Below are 13302 nucleotides of genomic sequence, written 5' to 3'. Positions count from 1 at the left end.
AATATCAATGGAATGCACAAGAAGCCTCTATTTGTAGTTATATGGGTTATTGATTACTTTTAAATGGCTGAAACATTGGCTCTTATTTCAAATTATGACACACTTTTCATAGATAAGAAATCACTGGCTGAGAATCAGAGTGTATTTGCCTAGAACCTCATTATTTGAAGAATGAAGAGGCCATTGGCTAAAACAATTATAGTATCAGCCTGCTTAAAAGTAATTCGACTACACTTCTTAAAACTATTCTATAAATCAGACAGCCCTTTCTTACAATTAGTCTTAATTGGGAGGCAATCATTTTATGACATTCAGTCTCAGTATTATGCTGTCCTTGATGCCTAGTATGATATGCCCTGATGAGTCAAACCTTTATCATAATGCTCTTTGGGCTCGTTAGTAACAAAGTCTTTTTGAATTGAGCTCCAAATGGACCTGGTTATACTGAAGTTTTCAAGAGTATAATTACTATTACTCATGGTGCTTTCAATGTTGAACCTGTTTTACCTTAAATTTTCTCCAACATTTTTATAAGTGATTTTTAAAGTTAACTCCATAATTCCACTACGTAACACTGGCATTACATACTGAGATGATGGAGATTTTAGTGAGTTGTCTGCTCACACAAATATGTATTGGAAATACAACGAGCCCCAGGGCTCTCTGTCACTTGGTTAAACCTCGGGCATTTGACTGACATCATTCTTTGGCATTTGCCTCTCTGCTCTCACTCTTTTACCAATGGGTAATGGAAATATGGTTTTCAGCCTCAAATTATCCAAATGTGAGGAACTAACTCCTTATAACATTCTACCTTTCCCATTCAAGCCCCACCCAACTCCACATGGCTCCAGCACCTCTATTCTTCAGCTAGTGGGAAAAGAGCCCAGACAAGCTCAATGTCAGACATTTAGTCTTAGGCCATTGCAGTCACCAATTCCTCATGCTTCATGTAAAGGCAGAAAAAGACATCAATTTACCCAGGCTAGTTTATAATGATGTATGTTATGAAAACAGTTCTCCTAGACACCTGCAGCACGTAGCCTAGGCTTTGAAGCATGAGATTTGATTTCTCCATTTCAGCATGCAGGCATACAAATATTGTTATTGATCATAAAATTATCCCATCCTTTAAAAATACAGCTACACTATTTGATTAAAGTACTTTCCACTGCCATAAATTTCAGACTGACTCCCCTTCAGTGCAGAAATTCCTTTCCACTTGATTTTTAAGACTGTCTGCAATTAATTTCCTTGAGCAATTCTTTAGTCCCATGTCAGTGGATGGTTTAAAAAGGAGGAACTGGCAGGTTCATTTTACTGTCAGCTTAGCAGAATACTAAACTGTCCCCTCTAGTAAAATACAAAGTTTTGCTGCTTTCTAACTTTCTGGAGAAAAGTACATCATCCTCTCTACTGGACAAGAGACCTGGAATCGGAGAAAAGCCTGTGGTGATACAGTCTCGGTCTCATCATTCACTCATTCATGTGCGAACATTACTCAGCTCTTCCTGAGTCCTTGTATTCTCTTCTCCCAAGGCAAAGAATCAATTCACCCACTGGGCTACCAATCGTCTGCATTCAGCAAAAGGGCACCATCACTGTTTGGTGGGAGTCAATCCTAGTATTTGTGTTACAAATCAATTCAAGTTCTAACTCACAGCTTTCTTAAAAGCCAAAGAAAAATACTGGGGCCGGTGTATTACAGAATGAATTTTGAGTTTTCCCAGGAGTTAAACTTGATTTACCACTAACCAAAACAGAACACTGCAGGTTATTTTTAACAACAGTTCTTTTATTGAAACAATTAGAACAATTTCCTAGTAATTTAAGTCCAAAGATAGGACTTTCCTGGGAATATTTTGAAAATTAGTTTTTAGCATCAATTATTAAAGGATAAATTTATGTATTTTCTTCTTCGCTATTTTAGATTTTGCCTTAGGAAATCCTTTGGAAGCTTGCCCTAAAAAAAAAAAAAAAAAAAAAAAAAAAAAAATCACTTGGAGCCAGCAATCAATCACAATTTCAGAGTGCTTGATTACCAAAAAGACCAAGAAAGAATAACCTCTCATCACTCTTCATGTTAGCGTGTGTCAACTCTGACAGCAATTTCTACCTATGTTGTGGGTTGGTTGAAAAGATAGATTTGGTAACAATAATTTTTTCCATGTTTTGAACACAAAAAAATAGCCTTTGATTTTTGGTCATAGACCTTATTTGATGGACTTGATATTGCTTTCAGTGAAAAAGGAGTAGTTAGTAATAATCAATGTAATTTTAAACCCCAGTGTTTTTATTTATCCCACAGATCAATACCTCTATAGGAGCACTGCTTTCCATCAAAGACACTATGGAGAAACTGTGTTCATCAGCTTAACCATATCCATTTCTCAGCACCAATGATTAAATAACTTCAGCCTGTATGAATTTGTTTGGGGTGTCCTTAAAGTAGGCTAATTCTGTTCCAGTTGAATGTCCTTGATTATATGGTACTCAGACAGAAGGAGATTACAAACACTAGAAACGATTCAAATGTCTTTGTGTTAATTAAATTGCCAGAAATTTTATCATGAGGTTGTAATGATTCCAAGGCCCTGGCAGGATGTGGCTCCTTTAAAAGGAGCAACATTCTGAACCCGCAGCCTCCCTTTGCTGACTTAGCAGGGCTGCAATCAGCCTGCATGTTAGAGCCCCTGGGAACTGGGCAAAGCAGCCCTTTAGTACTAAGTGGATGTACAGAGGTTTTGCTGGAAGATTTTAAAAATGCGTGCTGAATGTCAAATCTCAAACCTACTCAAATCAGGACAAGGTTTTAGAAAACCTTCTTTTTATTTCAAAGTCCAACACTGCTATTAGAACTTGGAAATGTAACTTTTCTCTTCACCTTCACAGCCTGCTAGAACTCATTTCATGAACAATATTTTAGGAATTGTCTATTGATTCTTATCATTGTACTTTCTTTTCCACTCTTTGGAACTTGATAGGAAATGTCCCATGCATTCTTCTCTCCAGTGGGAACTTTGAAAAACCCTCTGGGGGAGTATTTTCCTCTAGCATGGCTTTGAACGTGGGAACATTATGATACAATGTGATAATGAACAATGTGAAATTGTTGGTGCAGTGATAGCAGCCATGTCCATTGAAAACTCCTGCATGTTCTGAAAGAGGCTGGATGGCTTACTACGAAATGTGTCTCCCTGGAGGTTTTATGCTTGGTGAATTGTATCTTCCAATAAGTTATCCAAAGTAAGAAACTTGGATTTTTCTCAATTGCAAGGAGCCCTCTTGCTTAGACTGTTGAACATTTTACACTGGAAATTCGAAGCCAGGTAAAACTTTCATATTTCTTTTGGAATCTGACACTACCCAGTTTACCAAGAGATTTGCCAAGATTTGAAGAACCTTTCTATGAACCTCAGGAAATTTCACGCTAGTGCTGAAACCGGAAACGAGGCACATTTCACCAGGTGTCAGATTTCCTTCTGACCAGCGAGCTCTTCCCCCAGGTTATATTAATTATTTCCTGCCTCAGGATGCGAGAGAAAGATTAACTGGCCTCACACACTACCAAATAAAATATTTCCAAGGAAAAAGAAGTCTTACCAAATACGAATCTGAAGAAGATGACTTCACGATATCACATCATTTTTATCTGGACTCATTATTTAACCAGTGGCTTTGTTACAACACAAATAGTGTTCTGTGAAAACGGAAGCACAAATGGGGATTAAAAGTATATTACGAGTGTCTAATAATGATAATAACAAGATCCGCAGTAATAGCTTCAGAAGGAAAAGAAGGAAGGAGTGAAGAACTTTTGAAGATGTTCTTAGTAAATTTACCAGAGCATTCAGTGACCCAATAGAGATTTTGATGTGGAAGAGGAATGCAGAAACAAGCATGCAACTTATAAACTTTTACAATATTAGTACACCTAGGCAGGCCATTTTGTAAGTCTTTCCTTCTTTTCAAATGAATGAGGCTTTTAATGTGATATTTATTTCTTAAATGTTTGTGGAAACCGGGCTTCCTCAGCCTTGGCATTATTGACATTTTGGGCTGGATGATTCTCTGTTGTGGAGGCTCTGTCCTGAGCATTGTAGGATGTTTAGTGGCATCACTGCCCTCTATTCACTACATACCAGAAGCACCGCACCCCCTACAAGTCATGGCAGTCAATACCCACCTCCAGACATTGCCAAATGTCCCCTGTGAGGCAAAATTGTCCTGGTTACAACTATTTGTTTAAACCTTGCGTGCCCTATGTCTCCAGATGTTCCAGATTCTGCGATTTGTGTGTCAGTTTTGTTTGTTTGTTTGTTTGTTTGTTGTCCCATGCATTCAGAGTACTTTATATGTATCAAGACTATAATTGCTCAACATCTCCAAGGAACATTTAGAAACAATGACAGAATCTATGAGCTTGAAGAGACCTTAGGAAAAAGAGGATCATAACAACAGTAGCAGCAGTAGCAACAAACTAATTTCTGAAGTTCAAACCTATTAATGAGGAAACAAAAAAATGCCCTAAAGAGAAACTACAAATATCAACAATCTCTTGACATTTCTGAAGGGCCAGCATGTGAAAATGATCGCTAGCTTTTTCATCAAACTACCATGTTTGTGTTGTCCAGTACAATGGTCACTAGCCTATTGTATTTTGTGATTATTTACATTGTATTATGTTGTGATTATTTATGTTGTATTGGGCGACTATTCACATTTAAATTTAAATTAAGTAAAATTAAATAAAATGAAAATTTTCAGTTCCTGAAGTCACTAATGCTCAAAGCCATATGCAGCTGGTGATTACCCTATCAGATGATGCAGATAAAGAATATTTCCATCAGGGGAAAAAGTTCTGGCCAATGCTGCTGAGAGTGCAGATGCAACAGGTAGAAATTCCAATAAGATAAGTTTCAATTTTATATATACATATTTAAGAAAACATTTAAAAATCAGACCTTTGCAACAGTTATTCTCTTCAGTGAGGCTTGAGTAGATACCAAGAAACAATTCTTGCTGAGTAGACTGGTGCAATGGATGAACCGAACCCTCTAGCCCAGACCGAAAAGGCCCTGGTACAAGTTTTTATAATGTTTTAATGTAATAAAATTTTCATAATTTCTTTCAACCCCATGAAATTGAAAGAAACATTCATATTTTAAAATTAGTACATTTCAAATATTACATAGCTTCTCAATTAAGACAATATTTGCAAAATGAAGACTGCTTATTTAAAATTTTCCCCTGTGGAGACTCCAGGGGTGGAGCAAGATGGCCGAATAGGAACAGCTCCAGTCTCCAGCTCCCAGCGCAAGTGACAACAGAAGACGGGTGATTTCTGCATTTTCAACTGAGGTACTGGGTTCATCTCACTAGGGAGTGCCAGACAATCAGTGCTAGTCAGCTGCTGCAGCCCAACCAGCAAGAGCTGAAGCAGGGTGAGGCATCACCTCACCTGGGAAGCGCAAGGGGGAAGGGAATCCCTTTTCCTAGCCAGGGAACTGAGACACACAACACCTGGAAAATCGGATAACTCCCACCCCAATACTGCATGTTACCAAGGGTCTTTGCAAATGGCACACCAGGAGATGATATCCCACACCTGACCGGGAGGGTCCCACGCCCACGGAGCCTCCCTCATTGCTAGCACAGCAGTCTGAGATCTAACTGCAAGGCAGCAGCCAGGCTGGGGGAGCAGTGCCCACCATTGCTGAGGCTTAAGTAGGTAAACAAAGCCCCTGGGAAGCTCGACCTGGGTGCAGCCCACAGCAGCTCAAGGAGGCCTGCGTGTCTCTGTAGACTCCATCTCTGGGGACAGGGCACAGCTAAACAACAACAAAAAAGCTGCAGAAACCTCTGCAGATGCAAACAACCCTGTCTGACAGCTTTGAAGAGAGCAGTGGATCTCCCAACACGGAAGTTAAGATCTGAGAATGGACAGACTGCCTGCTCAAGTGGGTCCCTGACCCCTGAGTAGCCACTAGGAGACATCCCCCACTAGGGGCAGACCGACACCCCATGCCTCACATGGCAGGGTACACCCCTGGGACGAATCTTCCAAAGCAAGAATCAGACAGGTACACTTGCTGTTCAGCAATATTCTATCTTCTGCAGCCTCTGCTGCTGATACCCAGGCAAACAGGGTCTGGAGTGGACCTCAAGCAATCTCCAACAGACCTACAGCTGAGGGTCCTGACTGGTAGAAGGAAAACTAACAAACAGGAAGGACACCCACACCAAAACCCCATCAGTACGTCACCATCATCAAAGACCAAAGGCAGATAAAACCACAAAGATGGGGAAAAAGCAGGGCAGAAAAGCTGGAAATTCAAAAAATAAGAGCGCATCTCCCCCTCCAAAGGAAAGCAGCTCATCGCCAACAACGGATCAAAGCTGGACAGAGAATGACTTTGACAAGTTGAGAGAAGGCTTCAGTCCTTCAAACTTCTCAGAGCTAAAGGAGGAATTACGTACCCAGCGCAAAGAAACTAAAAATCTTGAAAAAAGAATGGAAGAATGGATAACTAGAATAATCAATGCAGAGAAGGCCATAAATGAACTGACAGAGATAAAAACCATGACATGAGAAATACGTGACAAATGCACAAGCTTCAGTAACCAAATCTATCAACTGGAAGAAAGAGTATCAGCGATTGAGGATCAAATGAATGAAATGAAGTGAGAAGAGACGTCTAAAGAAAAAAGAGGAAAAAGAAATGAACAAAGCCTTCAAGAAGTATGGGATTATGTGAAAAGACCAAATCTACGTCTGATTGGGGTGCCTGAAAGTGAAGGGGAAAATGGAACCAAGTTGGAAAACACTCTTCAGGATATCATCCAGGACAACTTCCCCAACCTAGTAAGGCAGGCCAACATTCAAATTCAGGAAATACAGAGAATGCCACAAAGATACTCCTCGAGAAGAGCAATTCCAAGACATATAATTGTCAGATTTACCAAAGTTGAAATGAAGGAAAAACTGTTAAGGGCAGCCAGAGAGAAAGGTTGGGTTACCCACAATGGGAAGCCCATCAGACTAACAGCAGATCTCTCGGCAGAAACTCTCCAAGCCAGAAGAGAGTGGGGGCCAATATTCAACATTCTTAAAGAGAAGAATTTTCAACCCAGAATTTCATACCCAGCCAAACTAAGTTTCATAAGTGAAGGAGAAATAAAATCCTTTACAGATAAGCAAATGCTTAGAGATTTTGTCACCACCAGGCCTGCCTTACAAGAGACCCTGAAGGAAGCACTAAACATGGAAAGGAACAACCGGTACCAGCCATTGCAAAAACATGCCAAAATGTAAAGACCATCCATGCTAGGAAGAAACTGCATCAACAAACGAGCAAAATAACCAGTTAATATCATAATGACAGGATCAAGTTCCCACATAACAATATTAACCTTAAACGTAAATGGACTAAATGGTCCAATTAAAAGACACAGACTGGCAAACTGGATAAAGAGTCAAGACCCATCAGTGTGCTGTATTCAGGAGACCCATCTCACATGCAGAGACACACATAGGCTCAAAATAAAGGGATGGAGGAAGATCTACCAAGCAAATGGAGAACAAAAAACAGCAGGGTTTGCAATGCTAGTCTCTGATAAAACAGGCTTTATACCGTCAAAGATCAAAAGAGACAAAGAAGGCCATTACATAATGGTAAAGGAATCAATTCAACAGGAAGGGCTAACTATCTTAAATATATATGCACCCAATACAGGAGCACCCAGATTCATAAAGCAAGTCCTTAGAGACTTACAAAGAGACTTAGACTCCCATACAATAATAATGGGAGATTTCAACACCCCACTGTCAACATTAGACAGATCAATGAGACAGAAAGTTAACAAGGATATCCAGGAATTGAACTCATCTCTGCGCCAAGTGGACCTAACAGACATCTACAGAACTCTCCACCCCAAATCAACAGAATATACATTCTTCTCAGCACCACATCACACTTATTCCAAAATTGACCACATAATTGGAAGTAAAGCACTCCTCAGCAAATGTACAAGAACAGAAATTATAACAAACTGTCTCTCAGACCACAGTGCAATCAAACTAGAACTCAGGACTAAGAAACTCAGTCAAAACTGCTCAACTACATGGAAACTGAACAACCTGCTCCTGAATGACTATGGGGTACATAACGAAATGAAGGCAGAAATAAAGATGTCCTTTGAAACCAATGAGAACAAAGATACAACATACCAGAATCTCTGGGACACATTTAAAGCAGTGTGTAGAGGGAAATTTATAGCACTAAATGCCCATGAGAGAAAGCTGGAAAGATCTAAAATTGACACTCTAGCATCACAATTAAAAGAACTAGAGAAGCAAGAGCAAACACATTCAAAAGCTAGCAGAAGGCAAGAAATAACTAACAACAGAGCAGAACTGAAGGAAATAGAGACACAAAAAACCCTTCAAAAAATCAATGAATCCAGGAGTTGGTTTTTTGAAAAGATCAACAAAATTGATAGACCACTAGCAAGACTAATAAAGAAGAAAAGAGAGAAGAATCAAATAGATGCAATAAAAAATGATAAAGGGGATATCACCACCAACCCCACAGAAATACAAACTACCATCAGAGAATACTATAAACACCTCTACGCAAATAAACTAGAAAATCTGGAAGAAATGGATAATTTCCTGGACACTTACACTCTCCCAAGACTAAACCAGGAAGAAGTTGAATCCCTGAATTGACTAATAGCAGGCTCTGAAATTGAGGCAATAATTAATAGCCTACCAACCAAAAAAAGTCCAGGACCAGATGGATTCACAGCTGAATTCTACCAGAGGTACAAGAAGGAGCTGGTACCATTCCTTCTGAAACTATTCCAATCAATAGAAAAAGAAGGAATCCTCCCTAACTCATTTTATGAGGCCAACATCATCCTGATACCAAAGCCTGGCAGAGACACAACAAAAAAAGAGAATTTTAGACCAATATCCCTGATGAACATCGATGCAAAAATCCTCAATAAAATACTGGCTAACTGAATCCAACAGCACATCAAAAAGCTTATCTACCATGATCAAGTGGGCTTCATCCCTGGGATGCAAGACTGGTTCAACATTCGCAAATCAATAAACGTAATCCAGCATATAAACAGAACCAAAGACAAAAACCACATGATTATCTCAATAGATGCAGAAAAGGCCTTTGACAAAATTCAACAGCCCTTCATGCTAAAAACTCTCAACAAATTCAGTATTGATGGAATGTATCTCAAAATAATAAGAGCTATTTATGACAAACCCACAGCCAATATCATACTGAATGGGCAAAAACTGGAAAAATTCCCTTTGAAAACTGGCACAAAACAGGGATGCCCTCTCTCACCACTCCTGTTCAACATAGTGTTGGAAGTTCTGGCTAGGGCAATCAGGCAAGAGAAAGAAATCAAGGGTATTCAGTTAGGAAAAGAAGAAGTCAAATTGTCCCTGTTTGCAGATGACATGATTGTATATTTAGAAAACCCCATTGTCTCAGCCCAAAATCTCCTTAAGCTGATAAGAAACTTCAGCAAAGTCTCAGGATACAAAATCAATGTGCAAAAATCACAAGCATTCTTATACACCAGTAACAGACAAACAGAGAGCCAAATCAGGAATGAACTTCCATTCACAATTGCTTCAAAGAGAATAAAATACCTAAGAATCCAACTTACAAGGGATGTTAAAGACCTCTTCAAGGAGAACTACAAATCACTGCTCAGTGAAATAAAAGAGGGCACAAATAAATGTAAGAACATACCATGCTCATGGATAGGAAGAATCAATATTGTGAAAATGGTCATACTGCCCAAGGTAATTTATAGATTCAATGCCATCCCCATCAAGCTACCAATGAGTTTCTTCACAGAATTGGAAAAAACTGCTTTAAAGTTCATATGGAACCAAAAAAGAGCCCACATTGCCAAGACAATCCTAAGTCAAAAGAACAAAGCTGGAGGCATCACACTACCTGACTTCCAACTATACTACAAGGCTACAGTAACCAAAACAGCATGGTACTGGTACCAAAACAGAGATATAGACCAATGGAACAGAACAGAGTCCTCAGAAATAATACCACACATCTACAGCCATCTGATCCTTGCCAAACCTGAGAGAAACAAGAAATGGGGAAAGGATTCCCTATTTAATAAATGGTGCTGGGAAAATTGGCTAGCCATAAGTAGAAAGCTGAAACTGGATCCTTTCCTTAATTCAAGATGGATTAGAGACTTAAATGTTAGACCTAATATCATAAAAACCCTAGAAGAAAACCTAGGTAATACCATTCAGGACATAGGCATGGGCAAGGACTTCATGTCTAAAACACCAAAAGCAACGGCAACAAAAGCCAAAATTGGCAAATGGGATCTCATTAAACTAAAGAGCTTCTGCACAGCAAAAGAAACTACCATCAGAGTGAACAGGCAACCTACAGAATGGGAGAAAATTTTTGCAATCTACTCATCTGACAAAGGGCTAATATCCAGAACCTACAAAGAACTCAAACAAATTTATGAGAAAAAAACAAACAACCCCATCAAAAAGTGGGCAAAGGATATGAACAGACATTTCTCAAAAGAAGACATTCATACAGCCAACAGACACATGAAAAAATGCTCATCATCACTGACCATCAGAGAAATGCAAATCAAAACCACAATGAGATACCATCTCACACCAGTTAGAATGGCAATCATTAAAAGTCAGGAAACAACAGGTGCTGGAGAGGATGTGGAGAAATAGGAACACTTTTACACTGTTGGTGGGATTGTAAACTAGTTCAACCATTATGGAAAACAGTATGGTGATTCCTCAAGGATCTAGAACTAGAAGTACCATATGACCCAGCCATCCCATTACTGGGTATATACCCAAAGGATTATAAATCATGCTGCTATAAAGACACATGCACACGTATGTTTATTGCGGCACTATTCACAATAGCAAAGACTTGGAATCAACCCAAATGTCCATAAGTGACAGACTGGATTAAGAAAATGTGGCACATAAACACCATGGAATAGTATGCAGCCATAAAAAAGGATGAGTTTGTGTCCTTTGTAGGGACATGGATGCAGCTGGAAACCATCATTCTCAGCAAACTATCGCAAGAACAGAAAACCAAACACTGCATGTTCTCACTCATAGGTGGGAACTGAACAATGAGATCACTTGGACTAGAGAAGGGAAACATCACACACCGGGGCCTATTATAGGGAGGGGGGAGGGGGGAGGGATTGCATTGGGAGTTATACCTGAAATAAATGATGAGTTGATGGGTGCTGATGAGTTGATGGGTGCAGCACACCAAAATGGCACAAGTATACATAGGTAACAAACCTGCACGTTATGCACATGTACCCTAGAACTTAAAGTATAATAAAAAAGAAAAGAAAAGAAATGCTTTTAGTTAATCTATAATCTATAGAAACAATGCTTATCACTGGCTTACTGTCAATAAATATGTGGGTAAATCTGTTTGAGGCTCTCAGCTCTGAAGGCTGTGAGACCCCTGATTTCCCACCCCACACTCTAAAAATAAAATAAAATAAAATTTTCCCCTGTGCTAAGACCTGTTCACACCTTATCTGCCTTCCAAAAGAAAGTATATATTATTATGTCAGTATTCTCAAGTGAATTCCAGCCACTTATAAAATATGAACCTTGGTTGTATGCCATTTCAGTTCGTACAATATCCAAACTCAACATTTAGTTCTGTATTATGGGAAATGAAAAACAAGGACTCAGGATGCTCAGAGCATGAGAGGGTCATCAGAGTGAAAGTCAAATGCTACGCCAGCTTGACAAGGAAGATATATTGCTCTTATATGCAGCGAAACAACTTCCAGTTAAAGAAATAAGTCCTCTGGAAGGCATTTGAAATTCAGGTGATAATTGAGGCTAAATTATCCTCAAAACGAAACAAAAATGCTACATATACAGTCGACCCTTGAAAAACATACATTTGAACAAGCTGGGTCCACTTCCACGTGGATTTTTTTCAATAAATATATTGTGAAAAATTTTGGAGATTTGCGTCAGTTTGAAAAAACTTGTAGGTGAACCAGGTGCGTATCCTAGAACTATTCAAGAAATTAAGAAAAAGGTATGTCAGGAATGCACAAAATATATGCAAGATACTAGTGTACTTTATCATTCACTGCCATAAGATATACACAAATCTGTTATAAAAAGTTAAAATTTATCAAAACACACACACACAGACAATACATTCAAAGGTGAGAGAAATATAAACAAAGATGCAAAATTAAATCATAACTGCATAAAATTCATCATAGCACATACTGTACTACTGTAATAAGTTCATAGCCATCCCCTGTTGCTATTGCAGTGAGCTCACGTGAGTGTCTGCCTAAAACACCATGTGATGCTAATCATCCCCACGTGAGCAGTTCCAATCCCATACTGCAATAAAAAGTGATCTCTTGAAATTCTCACATATTTTCCATCATGTTTAGTACAATAGTGTAAACCTTGAATAATATCATGGGATCCATAGGAATTGCCAACGGTGAGGCTGGAAGTGCCCATTAGAAGCAGATTAAAAGTCATGACACTGCAAAAAAGAGCTGAACTGGTTAACATGTATCGACTGCAGATTGAGGTCTGCAGCTGCAGTTACTGCCATCTTAGAAGATTCATCTTGTAAACAGACAACATAAACTTATAGTATGGAATACAGTACTGTAAATATATTTTATCTTCCTCATGATTTCTTAATAAGATTTTCTGTTCCCTAGCGTATTTTATTGAAGGAATACAGTATAGAATACTCATACAAAATACATGTTAATCAACTGTGTTATCGGTAAGGCATTCTGGTCAGTTAAGTTTTGTGAGTTAAAAGTTATATGTGGGTTTTTGACTGCATCAGAGGTTGACATTCTTGACTCCCAAGTTGTTCAAGAGTCAGTTGTACTTCTCTCTTTATTTATGATCTTTTTTCCCCAAAATACGAAGTCCATTCACAAAGCATGCACACATGCATATGCATAGTTTACAAATCTAATTCACTGAATTCCAGAGAATTAACTGGTACTTGTTGAGGACTTTATTTTGTTTTTATGATTTTTATTTATTTTCCCTTGTACTATTGGTAAGACAAAAAGAAGACACAATTCCTGCCCTATAGGAAGCTTAGTGGTTTAGGTGTAATGTAGTCACACACAAATACAATGAGAGAATATTTGTAGGTAATACAAACACACAGGACAATTAGAGTTGACACAGTAAAGAGATTGCTACAGCTACAG

The 13302-nt window shown here is 38.8% G+C and overlaps 1 long non-coding RNA gene across 5 annotated transcripts in view; it reads right to left on the bottom strand.

The window, feature by feature from the left end:
* Nucleotides 1-1774: 1774 nt before the first annotated feature.
* LOC123573024 (uncharacterized) overlaps nucleotides 1775-13302 on the bottom strand; it is a 244931-nt gene continuing 233403 nt past the window's right edge. For all 5 annotated transcript variants that reach the window (XR_010586267.1, XR_012434416.1, XR_006697724.2 and 2 more), the window contains 2 exons: nucleotides 3604-3700; nucleotides 1775-1963 (listed from right to left, as the gene is read on the bottom strand). This is a non-coding gene — a long non-coding RNA (uncharacterized lncRNA). The remainder of the gene's footprint in view (nucleotides 1964-3603; nucleotides 3701-13302) is intronic.

This window comes from Macaca fascicularis, chromosome 4 (genome assembly GCF_037993035.2).
Source record: "Macaca fascicularis isolate 582-1 chromosome 4, T2T-MFA8v1.1".
NCBI lineage: Eukaryota > Metazoa > Chordata > Mammalia > Primates > Cercopithecidae > Macaca > Macaca fascicularis.
This window is presented reverse-complemented; position numbering and strand designations above follow the sequence as displayed.